Below are 16,372 nucleotides of genomic sequence, written 5' to 3' on the forward strand. Positions count from 1 at the left end.
TTTTCATTTAGTAAATGTGCATAAAATATTAAAGTTTTATTTAAGCGAAAATGTACATTTTGTGTGTACTACGTCACCACACACACATTTTTATCAGCAACAAGTCAGTTTGGTGGAAACAAACCACTTGTGGGAAAATGTGCATATTTTCTTTATGCAGATTTTATTAGATTCACATGAAACTCTGTTGCCAATTGGATGGAAACCTAGCTACTGACCTCCATATCAAAATTTCTCACTTCGTGGGCTGTTTGGGCAGAGTAAAACTTATCTATTCACCTCTTCCTCAGTGTGGAACTACACTGAGCCTACTCCACATCCTATACCACATAGAAGTCATAATTAAGTTCAAATTGGAAAATCTATAGGACTATAATGATGTGGATCAAATTAAGCAACTAAAATACAAAAAGAGTGCTTAACATTGTGACACAAGCATAAATCTTCCCCTACTAGATTTCTGTCCATCAGAATTCTTAGCTTAATCTTTTATCCTTCAATATTCTTTTCTTCAGGCAGTCTTCTATCTATTGCCTATCTTACACCAGTTTCTCACCTTGTTCCATGCACTGGCCTTCTGTAGTCTCTCTCACCTTTTGAACTTTAGCTCCCTTCCCTGTCCTTGTTGTCCTTTACCTTGGTGTCTGTCTAGCCATTCCCAGGACCTTTTTGTTTTACCACCAAGTTTTCATATAATTTAAAAATGTGATCTTTTCAGTGTATTTGTCACAGATCCCCATTACTGCTGCTCATTCTGTTCACCAGTTCAGGAAGTCGACGTCACCGGCCTTCCAGGCTGCACTGAACTGTGTCATTACGCACACCTGGTTCCAATTCCTCACTGATTGTGTTTGTATAAATGTGCCCTTCATTTCACCATTGGGCTGTCGATTATTGTTCCCAAGTCCATTGGTCGTGTGAGTACCTATGCGGTGTCTCAGCATGTGCTGTGTGTTTTGTGCATTGTGTATTACGGGTCTCGTCCCATGTCGATCTACCAGGTTTACCATCGCTCTTTTATTTGGGTACAGCCCAGAGTTTTTGTATACGTGTTTGTTTTGGGTGTATTAGAAACCCAGGTGACGTATTCCTGTGCCTGTCACCAAATCCTTTATAACAGCGTGACAGAATAATTGACAGCAGGGAAGGTCGAGCTTGCGACCATTGTAGGGACAGTACAGCACCACGAGGACTGTCTCTCCAGACTGGGTCACCATGGACAGTGTGCTGGCAACCATCCTGCGCATTGGAGCGGAATGTGCAGTCCCTCCAGTCTCCAGCACCGATTCCGGTACCAGCTCCCACACCACGACCTACCTGCGTTCTATCGGAGCGGGTCCGCGGAATACCACTGTCCCTCCCGGAGCGCTTCGACGGCGCGCCAGCAAGATACAAGGGGTTCCTTCTACAATGCAACCTGTACCTCGCTCGCTACGCTGAGTTTGTTTCCGGAAGAGACACGGTTGCCACCGTCATCTCGGCACTGACCGGATGGGCTCTGGATTGGGGTGCCGCAGTCTGGGAGATGGGTGGACCCGAGGTCGAGGCCTACAAGTGCTTCACCCTCCTCTTCCACTCTGTCTTTGATCATCCTGTGGAGGGATGAGAGGAGGGTGAGCGTCTACTCCGACTACGCCAGGGAGCTAGGACCGCCTTGGAGTTCTCCCTGGAGTTCCAGACCATCGCAGCTTCCACCGGTTGGAACGAGTTGGCTCTGGTCACCGTTTTCCTGTTCCGTGGCCAGAGCCGACTTAGGTGGGCTCGGCACGTTTGCCCGAGGTAGAGCATAGGAGAAGGAGGAATCTGGGCCTCTGCTTCTATTGTGGGGAAAGTGGTATTTTCTCCCCAACTTGCTCTCTATCCCATAGGAGCCGAGGAGGTGACAGAGGAGGTGCGCTATCCCAGGTAGGAGGCAAGGTCTCCTCTCTTTGTCTGTCAAATCCTCTCTATTTTCCTCTCCTCTCCTTGTTTTCCTGTTAAATTCCCTGAGAATCAATCAATCCAATTGATTTATAAAGCCCTTCTTACATCAGCTGATGTCACACAGTGCTGTACAGAAACCCAGCCTAAAACCCCAAACAGCAAGAAATGCAGGTGTAGAAGCACAGTGGCTAGGAAAAACTCCATAGAAAGGCCAGAACCTAGGAAGAAACCTAGAGAGGAACCAGGCTTGTGAGCGGTGGCCAGTCCTTTTCTGGCTGTGCCGAGTGGAGATTATAACAGAACATGGCCAAGATGTTAAAATGTTCATAGATGACCAGCAGGGTTAAATAATAATAATCATAGTGGTTGTCAAAGGTACAACAGGTCAGCACCTTTAGGAGTAAATGTTAGTTGGCTTTTCATAGCCGATCATTCAGAGTATCTCTACTGCTCCTGCTGTCTCTAGAGTTGAAAACAGCAGGTCTGGGATGGGTAGCACGTCCGGTGAACAGGTCAGGGTTATATAGCCGCAGGCAGAACAGTTGACATAAGCTGGAGCAGCAGCACGGCCAGGTGGACTGGGGACAGCAAGGAGTCATCAGGCCAGGGAGTCCTGAGGCATGGTCCTTGGGCTCAGGTCATCCGAGAGAGCGAGAATTAGAGAGAGCACACTTAAATTCACACAGGACACCGGATAAGACAGGAGAAATACTCCAGATATAAGACTGACCCTAGCCCCCTGACACATAAACTACTGCAGCATAAATACTGGAGGTAGAGACAGGAGGGGTCGGGAGACACTGTGGCCCCGTCCGACGATGCCCACGGACAGGACCAAACAGGCAGGATATAACCCAACCCACTTTGCCAAAGCACAGCCCCCACACCACTAGAGGGATATCTTCAACCACCAATTTACGAACCTGAGACAAGGCCGAGTGGCGCCCGGACAGGAAGATCATGTCATTGACTCAACCCACTCAAGTGTTGCACTCGTTCTAGGGATGGCATGGAAGAGCATCAGTAACCCAGTGACTCAGCCCCTGTAATAGGGTTAGCGGCAGATAATCCCAATGGCGAGAGGGGAACCGTCCAGATAGAGACAACAAGGGTGGTTCGTTGCTCCAGTGCCTTTCCGTTCACCTTCACACTCCTGGGCCAGACTACACTCAATCATATGACCCACTGAAGAGATGAGTCTTCAGTAAAGACTTAAAGGTTGACACCGAGTCTGCGTCTCTCACGTGGGTAGGCAGACCATTCCATAAAAATTTAGCTCTATAGGAGAAAGCCCTGCCTCCAGCTGTTTGCTTAGAAATTCTAGGGACAGTAAGGAGGCCTGCGTCTTGTGACCGTAGTGTACGTGTAGGTATGTACGGCAGGACCAAATCCAAAAGATGGGTAGGAGCAAGCCCATGTAATGTTTGTAGGTTATCAGTAAAACCTTGAAATCAGCCCTTTCCTTAACAGGAAGCCAGTGTAGAGAGGCTAGCACTGGAGTAATATGATCACATTTTTTGGTTCTAGTCAAGATTCTAGCAGCCGTGTTTAGCACTAACGGAAGTTTATTTAGTGCTTTATCCGGAAAGCCGGAAAGTAGAGCATTGCAGTAGTTTAACCTAGAAGTGACAAAAGCATGGATTAATTTTTCAGTGTCATTTTTGGACAGTTTCTGAGTTTTGCAATGTTACGTAGATGGAAAAAAGCTGTCCTTGAAACAGTCTTGATATGTTCATCAAAAGAGAGATCAGGGTCCAGAGTAATGCCGAGGTCAAGATTAATTGTCAGATTCAACAGAAGATCTCTTTGTTTCTTGGGAACTCGAACAAGCATCTCTGATTTGTCAGAGTTTAAAAGTAGAACATTTTCAGCCATCCACTTCCTTATGTCTGAAACACAGGCTTCCAGGGAGAGTAATTTAGGGGCTTCACCATGTTTCATCGAAATGTACAGCTGTGTTGTCGTCCACATAGCAGTGAAAGTTAACATTATGTTACCGAATGACATCGTCAATATATAGTGAAAACAATAGTGGTCCTAAAATGGAGCCTTGGTGAACACCGAAATGTACAGTTGATTTGTCAGAGGACAAACCATCCACAAGACAAACTGATGTCTTTCCGGCAGAAAATATATAAATCAGGGCAGAATTTGTCCGTGTAGACCAATTTGGGTTTCCAATCTCTCCAAAAGAATGTGGTGATAGATGGTATCAAAAGCAGCACTAAGGTCTTGGAGCACGAGGACAGATGCAGAGCCTCGGTCTGACGCCATTAAAAGGTCATTTGCAACCTTCACAAATGCCGTCTCAGTACTATGATGGTGTCTAAAACCAGACTGAACCGTTTCGTATACATTGTTTGTCTTCAGGAAGGCAGTGAGTTGCTACGCAACAGCTTTTTCTAAAAATTGAGAGGAATGGGAGATTCTTTGTAGGCCGATTAGTTTTTTATGTTCTGGGTCAAGTTTTGGCTTTTTCAAAAGAGGCTTTATTACTGCCACTTTTAGTGAGTTTGTTACACATCCGGTGGATAGAGAGCCGTTTATTATATTCAACATAGGAGGGCCAAGCACAGGAAGCAGCTCTTTCAGTAATTTAGATAGAATTAGTGTCCAGTATGCAGCTTGAAAGTTTAGAGAACATGACTATTTTCGTCAATGTGTCAAGATGTATAGTATTAAAAAACCTGAGTGTCTTCCTAGGTCATGGCAGAGTTGTGCAGACTCAGGACAAATGAGCTTTGGAGGAATAGGCAGATTTCAAGAGGAGTCCGTAATTTGCTTTCTAATGATCATGATCTTTTCCTCAAAGAATTTCATGAATTTATCACTGCTGAAGTGAAAGCCATCCTCTCTTGGGGAATGCTGGTTTTTAGTTAGCTTTGCGACAGTATCAAAATTACATTTGGGATTGTTCTTATTTTCCTCAATTAAGTTGGAAAAATAGGATGGTCGAGCAGCAGTGAGGGCTCTTCGATACTGCACGGTACTGTCTTTCCAAGCTCGTCGGAAGACTTCCAGTTTGGTGTAGCGCCATTTCCATTCCAATTTTCTGGAAGCTTGCTTCAGAGCTCGGGTATTTTCTGTATACCAGGGAACTAGGTTCTTATGAAAAGTTTTTTGTTTATAGGGGTGCGACTGCATCTAGGGTATTGCGCAAGGTTAAATTGAGTTCCTCAGTTGGGTGGTTAACTGATTGTTGTACTCTGACGTCCTTGGGTAGGCGGAGGGAGTCTGGAAGGGCATCTAGGAATCTTTGGGTTGTCCGAGTATTTATTGCACGACTTTTGATGATCCTTGGTTGAGGTCTGAGCAGATTATTTGCTGCGATTGCAAGCGTAATATAATGGTTGCCCGATAGTCCAGGATTATGAGGAAAAACAAGGTCCACAACATTTATTCCATGGGACAAAACTAGGTCCAGAGTGTGACTGTGGCAGTGAGTAGGTCCGAAGGCATGTTGGACAAAACCCACTGAGTCGATGACGGCGCCGAAAGGCTTTTGGAATGGGTCTGTGGACTTTTTTGTGACTTTATTAAATGACTACAAGGTCCGATAAGCATTCAGGGAACTCAGTGCGGAACGCTGTATATGGCCCAGGAGGCCTGTAAACAGTAGCTATAAAAAGTGATTAAGTAGGCTGCATAGATTTCATGACTAGAAGCTCAAAAGACGAAACAGTCGTTTTTTGTAAATTGAAATTTGCTATCATAAATGTTAGCAACACCGCTGCCTTTACAGGATGCGCGGAGGATATGATCACTAGTGTAACCAGAAGGTGAGGCCTCATTTAACACAGTAAATTCATCAAGCTTAAGCCATGTTTCAGTCAGGCTAATCACATCAAGATTATGATCAGTGATTTGTTCATTGACTATAACTGCCTTGGATGTGAGGGATCTAACATTAAGTAGCCCTATTTTGAGATGTGAGGTATCACAATCTCTTTCAATAATGTCAGGAATGGAGGAGGTCTTTATTCCAGTGATATTGCTAAGGCGAACACTGCCATGTTTAGTTTTGCCCAACCGAGGTCGAGGCACAGACACGGTCTCTATGGGGATAGCTGAGCTGACCACACTGACTGTGCTCATGGCAGACTCCACTAAGCTGGCAGGCTGGCTATCTCATTGTGGAGCTAGGGGAGTTAGAGCCTTGTCTATGTTCGTAAATAAGATGAGAGCACCCTTCCAGCTAGGATGGAGTCCGTCACTCCTCAGCAGGCCAGGCTTGGTCCTGTTTGTGGGTGAGTCCCAGAAAGAGGGCCAATTATCTCCAAATTCTATCTTGTGGGAGGGGCAGAAAACAGTTTTCAACCAGCGATTGAGTTGTGAGACTGCTGTAGAGCTCCTCACTCCCCCTAACTGGGAGGGTGCCAGAGACAATTACTTGATGCCCACACATCTTTCTAGCTGATTTACACGCTGAAGCTATGTTGCGCTTGGTGACCTCTGACTGTTTCATCCTAACATCGTTTGTGCCAACGTGGATAACAATTTCCCTATACTCTCTACACTCGCCAGTTTACGCTTTATCCAGCACCATCTTTAGATTAGCCTTCACGTCGGTAGCCCTGCCCCCTGGTAGACAGTGTACTGGATGATGGATGATTCATTTTAACTCTAATACTGCGGGTAATGGAGTTGCAAATGACTAGGGTTTTCAATTTGTCAGAGCTAATGGTGGGAGGCTTCTGCATCTCAGACACCGTAACGGGAGGAGTAGAGACCAGACTCTGACTCGCTGCTTAGTGGGGATAAGCAGTTGAAAGTTTCTGTAGGCTGAATGAGCGACACCAGTTGAGCATTCCTACAGCATTTCCTTCCAGAAGCCATGAGAAAGTTGTACGGCAGCGGGGACTGTGCGAGGTAATTTATACTACTATCTGTACTTACTGGTGGCACAGACTCTGTTTCATCCTTTCCAACACTTAAATTACCCTTAGACAACGATTGTGTCTGAAGCAGGACTTGCAGAACAGCTATCCTCGCCATAAGGCGATCATTCTCCTGTATATTATGAGTACCGAGACTGCAATTAGAAGGCATTATGTTAATGTTACTGCTTAGCTTCGGCTGGTGGAGGACCTGACGAACCACGTCCAGAAAAACATCCGGAGTGAAAAACTTGAATGAAAAAGTTGAGCGAGGGGAAAAACTAAAAATATAAATGGTAATTAAAAGGTAAAAACCATAAAGTTGGCAGGTAGCAAAGTAAGGTTAGCAACAAAACACACAGCAGCACGTAAACAAGTCTACAAGTTGTGACCGGAAATTACGTCTGGTGTTAGACTTGTTTAATGTCTCTATAACATGGGACAGAACTCTAGCGCTTCACTCCCATTAGCTCTGATTGATTCCGGAGCTGCCGGAATTTTTTTAGATAGGCACTGGCCACTGCATTACGCATTCCTTTGGTTCTCCTACAATCACTCATTCCAGATCAAATCAAATCTATTTATAAAGCCCTTCTTACATCAGCTGATATCTCAAAGTGCTGTACAGAAACCCAGCCTAAAACCCCAAACAGCAAGCAATGCAGGTGTAGCAGCACGGTTCGAGCCCTGGATAATCGTCCAATAGGGACAGGGCTCGTACATCGCAGTACTGTTCCTATTTCTTTGTTGACCCAGGACACTCATTCAGAACAGATCACCTTCTTGATTATAGACACACCCACGCATCCCATTGTTTTAGGTCTCCCCTGATTGAGTTTGCATAACCAGGTTATTTCCTGGTCCGAGAGGAGACTGATGGGTTGGTCACAGGAGTGTCAGGAGTGTCTGCTTCTGGAGTTTGAAAAGTCAATGAGAGAAGTGAAGTTCTTCCTTAGTTGTTCATTTTCAAAGAATCTAAAAAAAGCAACCTAGATTTGAGCAAATGTCTTAAATAGATGAACAGTACTCCAACCTCATGAAAGTGACAAACTGACACTTTTAATTTTCAGCCAAACAACTTTATATCGAAGGAGTGCCTTTGGTTTGACGGCCTGCACATGTGCAGTTCCACACGAGACAACTGTTAGACCCGATTTACAGTGAATTAGAATACTAGAATGACATGAACCTTATGACGGTCGAAAGGTCAGCCATGTTGATCAGGGATTTGGTCAACCAGTGGTGTGATAAGATAGTGTAAAACAATGAATGTGGAGAATTTATCTGCACTGTATGTGTGTTCGCTAGCCAGCCAGTTTTAGAGGTATGATACCATACATTTTTCAAATGAACTGCCAATGCAAACATTCCATTCAAACAATGCAGTCAATCCACAGTCATACAGTGACTGGCTCAAATCAGTTGATAATAGAACAAGTTGTAAATGCAACAAGTAGGCTACTGATTTGAGCCAGTTACGGATTTCAGCGCAACTGTCTAAGACACTACATCTCAGTGCTAGAGGCGTCACTACAGACCCTGGTTCGATCCCGGGCTGTATCATCACCGGCGGTGATCGGGAGTCCCATAGGGCAGCGCACAATTGGCCCAGCGTTCAGGTTAGGGGAGGGTTTGGCCGGGGTAGGCCGTCATTGTGAATAAGAATATGTTCTTCACTGACTTGCCTAGTTCAATATAGGTTGAATAAAATCATGTCTATAAATATAGTAGCACTCACACTTTTCCAAGAAAACTAAACCCTATGGACAGTTTACATATATTTTAGGGGATATTTATACAGACAATGTGTATGAACTATTTATAATCATATGACAATATTTTACATTGACTATAATTCCATTAGGCCTACAACATTTCTGAAACATCACATGCCTTACTTTTAATTTCCTGCATAAGTAAAAGCATCACCTATGCATCCACTGCCATTAATTCCAATTAGACTGGTTCTGGATTTCTCCCTGACCAAGATGGCTGTTTGTGTGTATAATTGTCACGACTTCTGCCGAAGTTGGTGCCTCCTTGTTCAGGTGGCGTTTGGCGTCACCGGTTTTCTAGCCGCCACCGATCTACGTTTCATTGTCCATTTGTTTTGTCTTCATTGTACACACCTGATTTCCATTACATTATTATTTTTTCCCTATTTAACCACCTGGTTCCCACATGGTTTTGTGTGAGTTTGTTGGTTAAGTGGTTGCTATTTCTGTGAGTTGGAGTATTTTTCTCTGCGTGGAATTATTTTTGTTGTTTATTCGAGTAAAGTATTATTTTACTCAGTTCTATATCCTGCGCCTGAATCCTTCCTACCTGCTGCACATTGACACTTGACAGAAACACGCACCTAAATATGGAGTCAGCAGGTGCACCCAGTCCTCCGCTACCGGTGGAGGAGCGAGTGCAGCAGCATGCAGCGATGCTCCAAAATCTTGGCACAGCCATGGATCGCGTGCTGCACACCATGGAGTGATGTGAGAGAGGGGGTTTTCCCACACCCCATCAATTTCACCACCACCCACACCGCTGTCCCACCCCTCCGTCACCTGGACCCAGTGGGATTCGGCTCTCGCTCCCGAGGGCATATGATGGGACGGCTGCCACGTGCCAGGGGTTCCTGCTCCAGTTGGTGCTCTACCTGGCCACCGTCCACGAGAGCGTGTCTGCCCTCTTCTCCTGTTTGTCGGGGAGAGCACTTGAGTGGACCAACGCCGTATGGGGTAGAGAAGGCGCAGCGTTGGTCCACTATGAGGATTTCTCCGATCATCCACCTGAGGGGAGAGCGGCGGGGGAACGTTTGTTCCATCTTAGACGGGATGAGGAGTGCACAGGACTTTGCACTGGACTTCAGGACCCTGGCAGCCAGCGCGGGATGGAATGAAAGGGCCCTGCTCGACCATTACCGGTGCAGTCTACGGGAGGACGTTCGTCGGGAGATGGCATGCAGGGACACCACACTTACCCTCGACCAGCTGGTGGATTTATCCATCCGGTTGGATAACCTGTTGGCCACCCGCGTACGTCCGGATTTGGGCCCGTCCATTCCATCCCTCAGCACCTCCGATCCTACACCTATGGAGCTCGGAGGTGCTGCTCTGAGGGTGACCAGAGGGCGGGGGGGGGGGGCATTTCCTGCACTGCTGGTCGGAGGGCACACTGCTGGTCGGTGCTGGTCGGTGCTGGGGAGGTTCCCCAGGGAGTCGAGGCAGAAGGCAGGGCACTGGTGGATAATCCCAGGTGAGTAGGCACCCGACTCACCCAGAGCTCCCTGTTGCACACGTGTGTGTGTATAGAATTTCCTGAGTTTTCCCCGCATTCCCAGCGCTAGTAGATTCAGGTGCAGCTGGGAACTTTATTGACCGTTCATTTGCACTTAGATTAGGGATCCCGATTGTTGCTTTTGATGTGCCCTTCCCTGTACATTCCTTTAGATAGTCGTCCTTTAATGTCGGGGCTGATAAGGGAGGCCACTGCTCCACTATGTATGAAAACGCAGGAGGGTCATAAGGAGAGAATTACTCTTCCTGATTGATTCTCCTGCATTTCCCGTGGTGTTGGGCCTTCCCTGGTTGGCCTCTCATGACCCCACTATTTCATAGCAACAGAGGGCTCTCAAGAGATGGTCACGTAAGTGCTTAGGGAGGTGTGTAGGTGTTTCCATTGGTGCTACTGTGGTGGAGAGTCCAGACCAGGTCTCCACCATGCACATCCCCTCTGACTATGCTGATTTTGCTCTCGCCTTCTGTAAGAAGTCGACTCAACTTCCACCCCATCGACGGGGGGGATTGTGCGATAAATCTCCTTGTAGACGCAGTCATGTGTATCCTCTGTCACAGGAGGAGATGCGGCGATGGAAACATATGTCTCTGAATCTCTGGGGCAGGGATACATTCGGCCTTACACTTCACCTGCCTCCGAGTTTCTTTTTTGTGAAGAAGTACGATGGGTTACGCCCATGTTTTGACTATCGAGGTATCAATCAGATCACTGAGGTACAGTTACCCGATGCCTCTCATAGCCAGTGAGATCGAGTCAATGCACGGGGCGCGCTTCTTCACAAAATTGGATGTCAGGAGCGCTTATAATCTGGTGCGTATCCGGGAGGGGGATGAGTGGAAGACGGCATTTAGTACTACCTCTGGGCACCCGAAGGCTTTGTTTACCTCGGCTCCCGTGCTGGCTCATCCTGATCCCTCCTTGGCATTTATAGTAGAGGTGAACGCATCCGAGGCTGGGATAGGAGCTGTGCTGTCTCAGCGCTCGGGTACGCCACCAAAGCTCCGCCCCTGTGCTTTCTTTTCGAAGAAGCTCAGCCCAGCGGAGCGAAACTATGATGTGGAGGACCGGGAGCTGTTGGCTGTTGCCTCCACGCCTTCAGAGCCTTGACATTGGCTTGAGGGGGCTAAACACCCTTTCCTTATTTGGACTGAACACCGCAATCTGGAGTACATCCGGGCGGCGAGGAGACTGACTCCTCGCCAGGCAAGGTGGGCCATGTTTTTCACCCGTTTTGTTTTCACCCTATCCTACAAACCAGGTTCCCAGAACGCTAAGGCAGACACACTGTCCCGGATGTATGACACAGAGGAGCGGTCCACGGATCCCACTCATACTTCTGGTTTCTTGCCCGGTGGCACCGGTGGTATGGGAGATGGACGGGGACATCGAGTTTGCTGTGTACAGAGCCCACTCCCACCCCGTGTCCAGTTGGGCGTCTGTACGTTCCGTCTGATGTCCGCGATCGTTTGATCTGTTTGGCCCACAAGTCATCCTGGCATTGGTTGGACAGTGCACTGTCTTAGTGGGAAGTTCTGGTGGCCCACTTTAGCTATGGACGTGAGGGTTTGTTTCCTCCTGCTCGGTGTGTGCCCAGTGCAAGGCACCGAGACACCTGCCCAGAGGGAAATTGCAACCCCTACCCGTTCCACAACGGCTGCGGTCACACCTATTGGTGGATTTCGTGACGGATCTTTCTCCATCACAGGGAAACACCAAGATCCTGGTCATTGTGGACCGGTTTTCTAAGTCCTGCCGTCTCCTTCCTTTGCCCTGTCTCCCTACGGCTCTACAGACTGCAGAGGCCCTGTTCACCCACGTCTTCTGGCACTACAGGGTGCCTGAGGATATAGTTTCTGATCGGGGTCCCCAGTTCATGTCTGGAGGGCGTTTATGGAATGCCTGGGGGTCTCGGTCAGTCTCACCTCAGGTTTTCACCCCGAGAGTAACGGGCAGGTGGAGAGTTAACCAGGATGTGGGTAGGTTTCTGTGGTCCTATTGCCAGGACCGGCCGGGGGAGTGGGCGGTTTTCAGCCCCTGGGCAGAGAGCCCAAAACTCCCTCTGCCACTCCTCCACTAACCTATCAGCCAGTCCTGGCACCATGGCATCAGAGCCAGATCGAGGCACTTGCGGTGGATGAATGGTTTTGGCACTCGGAGGAGACATGGGATGCTGCCCATGTGCACCTGCAACCGGCCATCAGGCGGCAGGATGCAAGCGCCAACTGCCACCGCAGTGAGACCCCAGTGTATGCACGGGTCTGGCTCCCGACCCAAAACCTACCCCTTCGCCTGCCCTGCCGGAAGCTGGGTCCGTGGTTTGTGGGGCCATTTAAAGTCCTGAGGAGACTGAACAACGTTTGTTAGGTTACAGCTTCCCCCCTGATTACCATATTAACCCCTCGTTCCATGTGTCTCTCTTCAGGCCGGTGGTGGCTGGTCCGCTCCAGGAGTATGAGGTGCGCGAGGTTCCTCCGCCCCCTCTGGACATCGAGGGGCCCCAGCGTATACTGTGCGAGCCATCATGCACTCAAGGCGTCGGGCGAGCGGTCTTCAGTAACTCGTGGAGTGGGAGGGGTACGGTCCTGAGGAGAGATACGCTGGGTGCCGGTGAAGGACATTCTGGACTCTTCCTTACTGCAGGAATTTCACCGTCTCCACCCGGATCGTCCGGCGCCTCGTTCTCTGGGTCGTCCCAGAGGCCGGTGTCGGGTGGGGGGGTAACTGTCACGACCACCGATCTAAGTTTCTTTTTCCATTTGTTTTGTCTTGATTGTACACACCTGGTTCTATTACGTTATAATTTATTCCTTATTTAACCCTCTTTTCACATGGTTTTGTGCATGTTTGTTCTTTGTTAAGTGGTCACCTTTATTGTAAGCTGGAGTATTTTTCCCTGCGTGGAATTAGTTGTTTATCTATACGAGTAAAGTACTTTTGTTACTCAGTTCTGTGTCCTGCGCCTGACTCCGTTCTCCCTGCTGCACATTGACACTTTACACCCTTTGTAGCCATGGATTTAGCTTCTTCTGGGGTTTTTAGTAAAATAGTTCAAATTTAGTAAATCTCTAGACTTCTGAGCCTTTGTAATGGTTATGCCTAAATATGTAAGTTCTTATTTTACTGGAATACCATAATATGAAGGTGTCACAGCCATGAGTTCACATTTATTAATGTTAAGATATAGACCAGATGCTTTGGAAAAGGATTGTATCACATTGATCGTTATGGGAATTTGGTTAGCATCTTTCAGAAAAAGTGTAGTATCGTCAGCCAGCTGGCTTATAATAATTTCTTAACCAGGTATGGAAATACCTTGTATAGGGCTATTATTTAAAGAATTTGTAAGAAGTTGGGTGATTAATATAAACCGGTATGGAGAAAAATACTTATTTTTCCACCATAATTTGCAAATAAATTCATTTAAAAATCCTACAATGTGATTTTCTGGATATTTTTTCGTTCTCATTTTGTCAGTCATAGTTGAAGTGTCCCTATGATAAATTACAGGCCTCTCATCTTTTTAAGTGGGAGAACTTGCACAATTGGTGGCTGACTAAATACTTTTTTGCCCCACTGTAGGTATCAGTGTTATTAACCCCTGACTCATTGTAGGAGGGAGAACATTGTTTTTAATACTCTCTAAAAATACTTCAAGTAGCTCCCTTCCAACTTGCTCTGAAAATAATTTGTAAAATTCTGATGTAATTCCATCAGCACCTGGTGATTTATTGTTCTTTAGATGTTTGATCGACTCTAATCTCTTCAACGTTGATGGGTTCATCAGACTGTTTAGATTCTATATCACTGATAGAGTGAACAATATTCAGTGAGTCAAAAAACATATTTGTGGATTCCTGACAGTACGTAGAGCTATATTATTTTCTGTAGAAATTGCTATAGTATTTAGTGATTCATTTTTGGTCATCTGTAATAACACCAATGTTTAACTTATGGATAGTGTTATTTTTAGTGAAATTTCTCAAGTCTAAAGAAATAGGAAGAATTGTTCTCCCTCTTCAATCCATTTTTTCCTAGATCTAATAAAGGCTCCTTCTGCTTTTAATCTATATATATTATCCAGTTTATTTTGTAACTCAATTAGTTCCATCTTCTCTTCCCCTGAGAGGCTGGCTGGGGACCTCTGAGAAAGAGAAGTTACCTTAATTGTCACGACTTTCGCCGAGGTGGGCTCTCCTGCCTGTTCGGGCGGTGCTCGGCGGTCGTCGTCACTGTCCTACTAGCCACTACCGATCCCTTTTCCTTTGTCTGTTGGTTTTGTCTGATTGGTTTCACCTGTGTGTATTTTTGTTAATAAGTGTCTGTATATGTAGTAGGTTGTCCCGCTCTTGTTTTGTGCGGGATTGTTTTGTCTTTATGTCATTTGGTGGAGTACTTGTGGTTTTTATTCTCCGGGCAGTTCATGATCCTGTGTTGGATCATTCACCCTGTGTGCTGGGTTGACTGTAGTCTTTTGTAAATCGGAGAATAAACTGTCTATTACTGTAACCTGCTCTCTATGCCTGATTCCACCCACCTTGGTACTTCGTGACATTAATAATCACCTTTTCCTCCTCAGCTCTTCTGATCTCAGCAAGATTACTACCATATTTTCTAAGGTATTTGGACACCTCAAATTTAAAGAGCTCCCTGTTCTTGCAATACGATTTTTCTTCACAAGCCCTTTCCCAAAAGTGTGAAAGCAGATCTTTAACCTCAAACTTAACTATATCATTATTTAATAACGAGCTATTTAACTTCCAGTTGGATGGTCTACCAAAGTTAGTATCAGGGGTAAATATTTTGATATCAATGTAAATGTCCCTATGGTCTGTGAGGGGAGTAGTACAAATATTTGTAGTAACACACTATCAATACATTTAGATATAAGCCAAAATTATATTCTGGATTGTCTGGAACCTGTTTTGTTACTCCAAGTGAATGATCTGTCGGCCGGGAACCTCTCTCTCCATATATCAGTAAGATCAAACTATTCCATAAAAAGTATTAAACCCAAATTCTGATTGGTTGGCCTACCTGGGGGCCATCTATCAATTGAATTATCTATAGTAATGTTAAAGTCCCCTCCTATCAATAATAACGAATTCGGAAATTTAGATAACCAATGAAGTATATGTTTCTCTATAGATTCAAGCAACTCATCATAATCATGTTTGGTGTTGTACCCATAGAAGTTTACAGTAATGAGCGTAATGTCATTGTAACTGATCACAAGACAATAAAGTGACCAAAGTGGTCACATTCCGAGTGTAGAATATTACCACCAAAGGTATTTTTCATTTGAGTGACACCAGCGGAGCGTTCAGATCCATGAGAAAGCCAAATATCGTTGCCCCACTGTGACTTCCGGTGTGTTTACGGACATATTCAATCAATCCCTATACCAGTCTGCTGTTCCCACATGCTTCAAGAGGGCCACCATTGTTCCTGTTCCCAAGAAAGCTAAGGTAACTGAGCTAAACGACTACCGCCCCGTAGCACTCACTTCCGTCATCATGAAGTGCTTCGAGAGACTAGTCAAGGACCATATCACCTCCACCCTACCTGACACCCGAGACCCACTCCAATTTGCTTACCGTCCAAATAGGTCCACAGACGATGCAATCTCAACCACACTGCACACTGCCCTAACCCATCTGGACAAGAGGAATACCTATGTGAGAATGCTGTTCATCGACTACAGCTCGGCATTTAACACCATAGTACCCTCCAAGCTCGTCATCAAGCTCGAGACCCTGGGTCTCGACCCCGCCCTGTGCAACTGGGTACTGGAGTTCCTGACGGGCCGCCCCCAGGTGGTGAGGGTAGGCAACAACATCTCCACCCCGCTGATCCTCAACACTGGGGCCCCACAAGGGTGCGTTCTGAGCCCTCTCCTGTACTCCCTGTTCACCCACGACTGCGTGGCCACGCACGCCTCCAACTCAATCATCAAGTTTGAGGACGACACAACAGTGGTAGGCTTGATTACCAACAACGACGAGACGGCCTACAGGGAGGAGGTGAGGGCCCTCGGAGTGTGGTGTCAGGAAAATAACCTCACACTCAACGTCAACTAAACTAAGGAGATGATTGTGGACTTCAGGAAACAGCAGAGGGAACACCCCCCTATCCACATCAATGGAACAGTAGTGGAGAGGGTAGTAAATTTTAAGTTCCTCGGCATACACATCACAGACAAACTGAATTGGTCCACTCACACAGACAGCATTGTGAAGAAGGCGCAGCAGTGCCTCTTCAACCTCAGGAGGCTGAATAAATTT

The sequence above is a fragment of the Oncorhynchus masou genome, chromosome 12 (assembly GCF_036934945.1).
Source record: "Oncorhynchus masou masou isolate Uvic2021 chromosome 12, UVic_Omas_1.1, whole genome shotgun sequence".
Classification (NCBI taxonomy): Eukaryota; Metazoa; Chordata; class Actinopteri; order Salmoniformes; family Salmonidae; genus Oncorhynchus; species Oncorhynchus masou.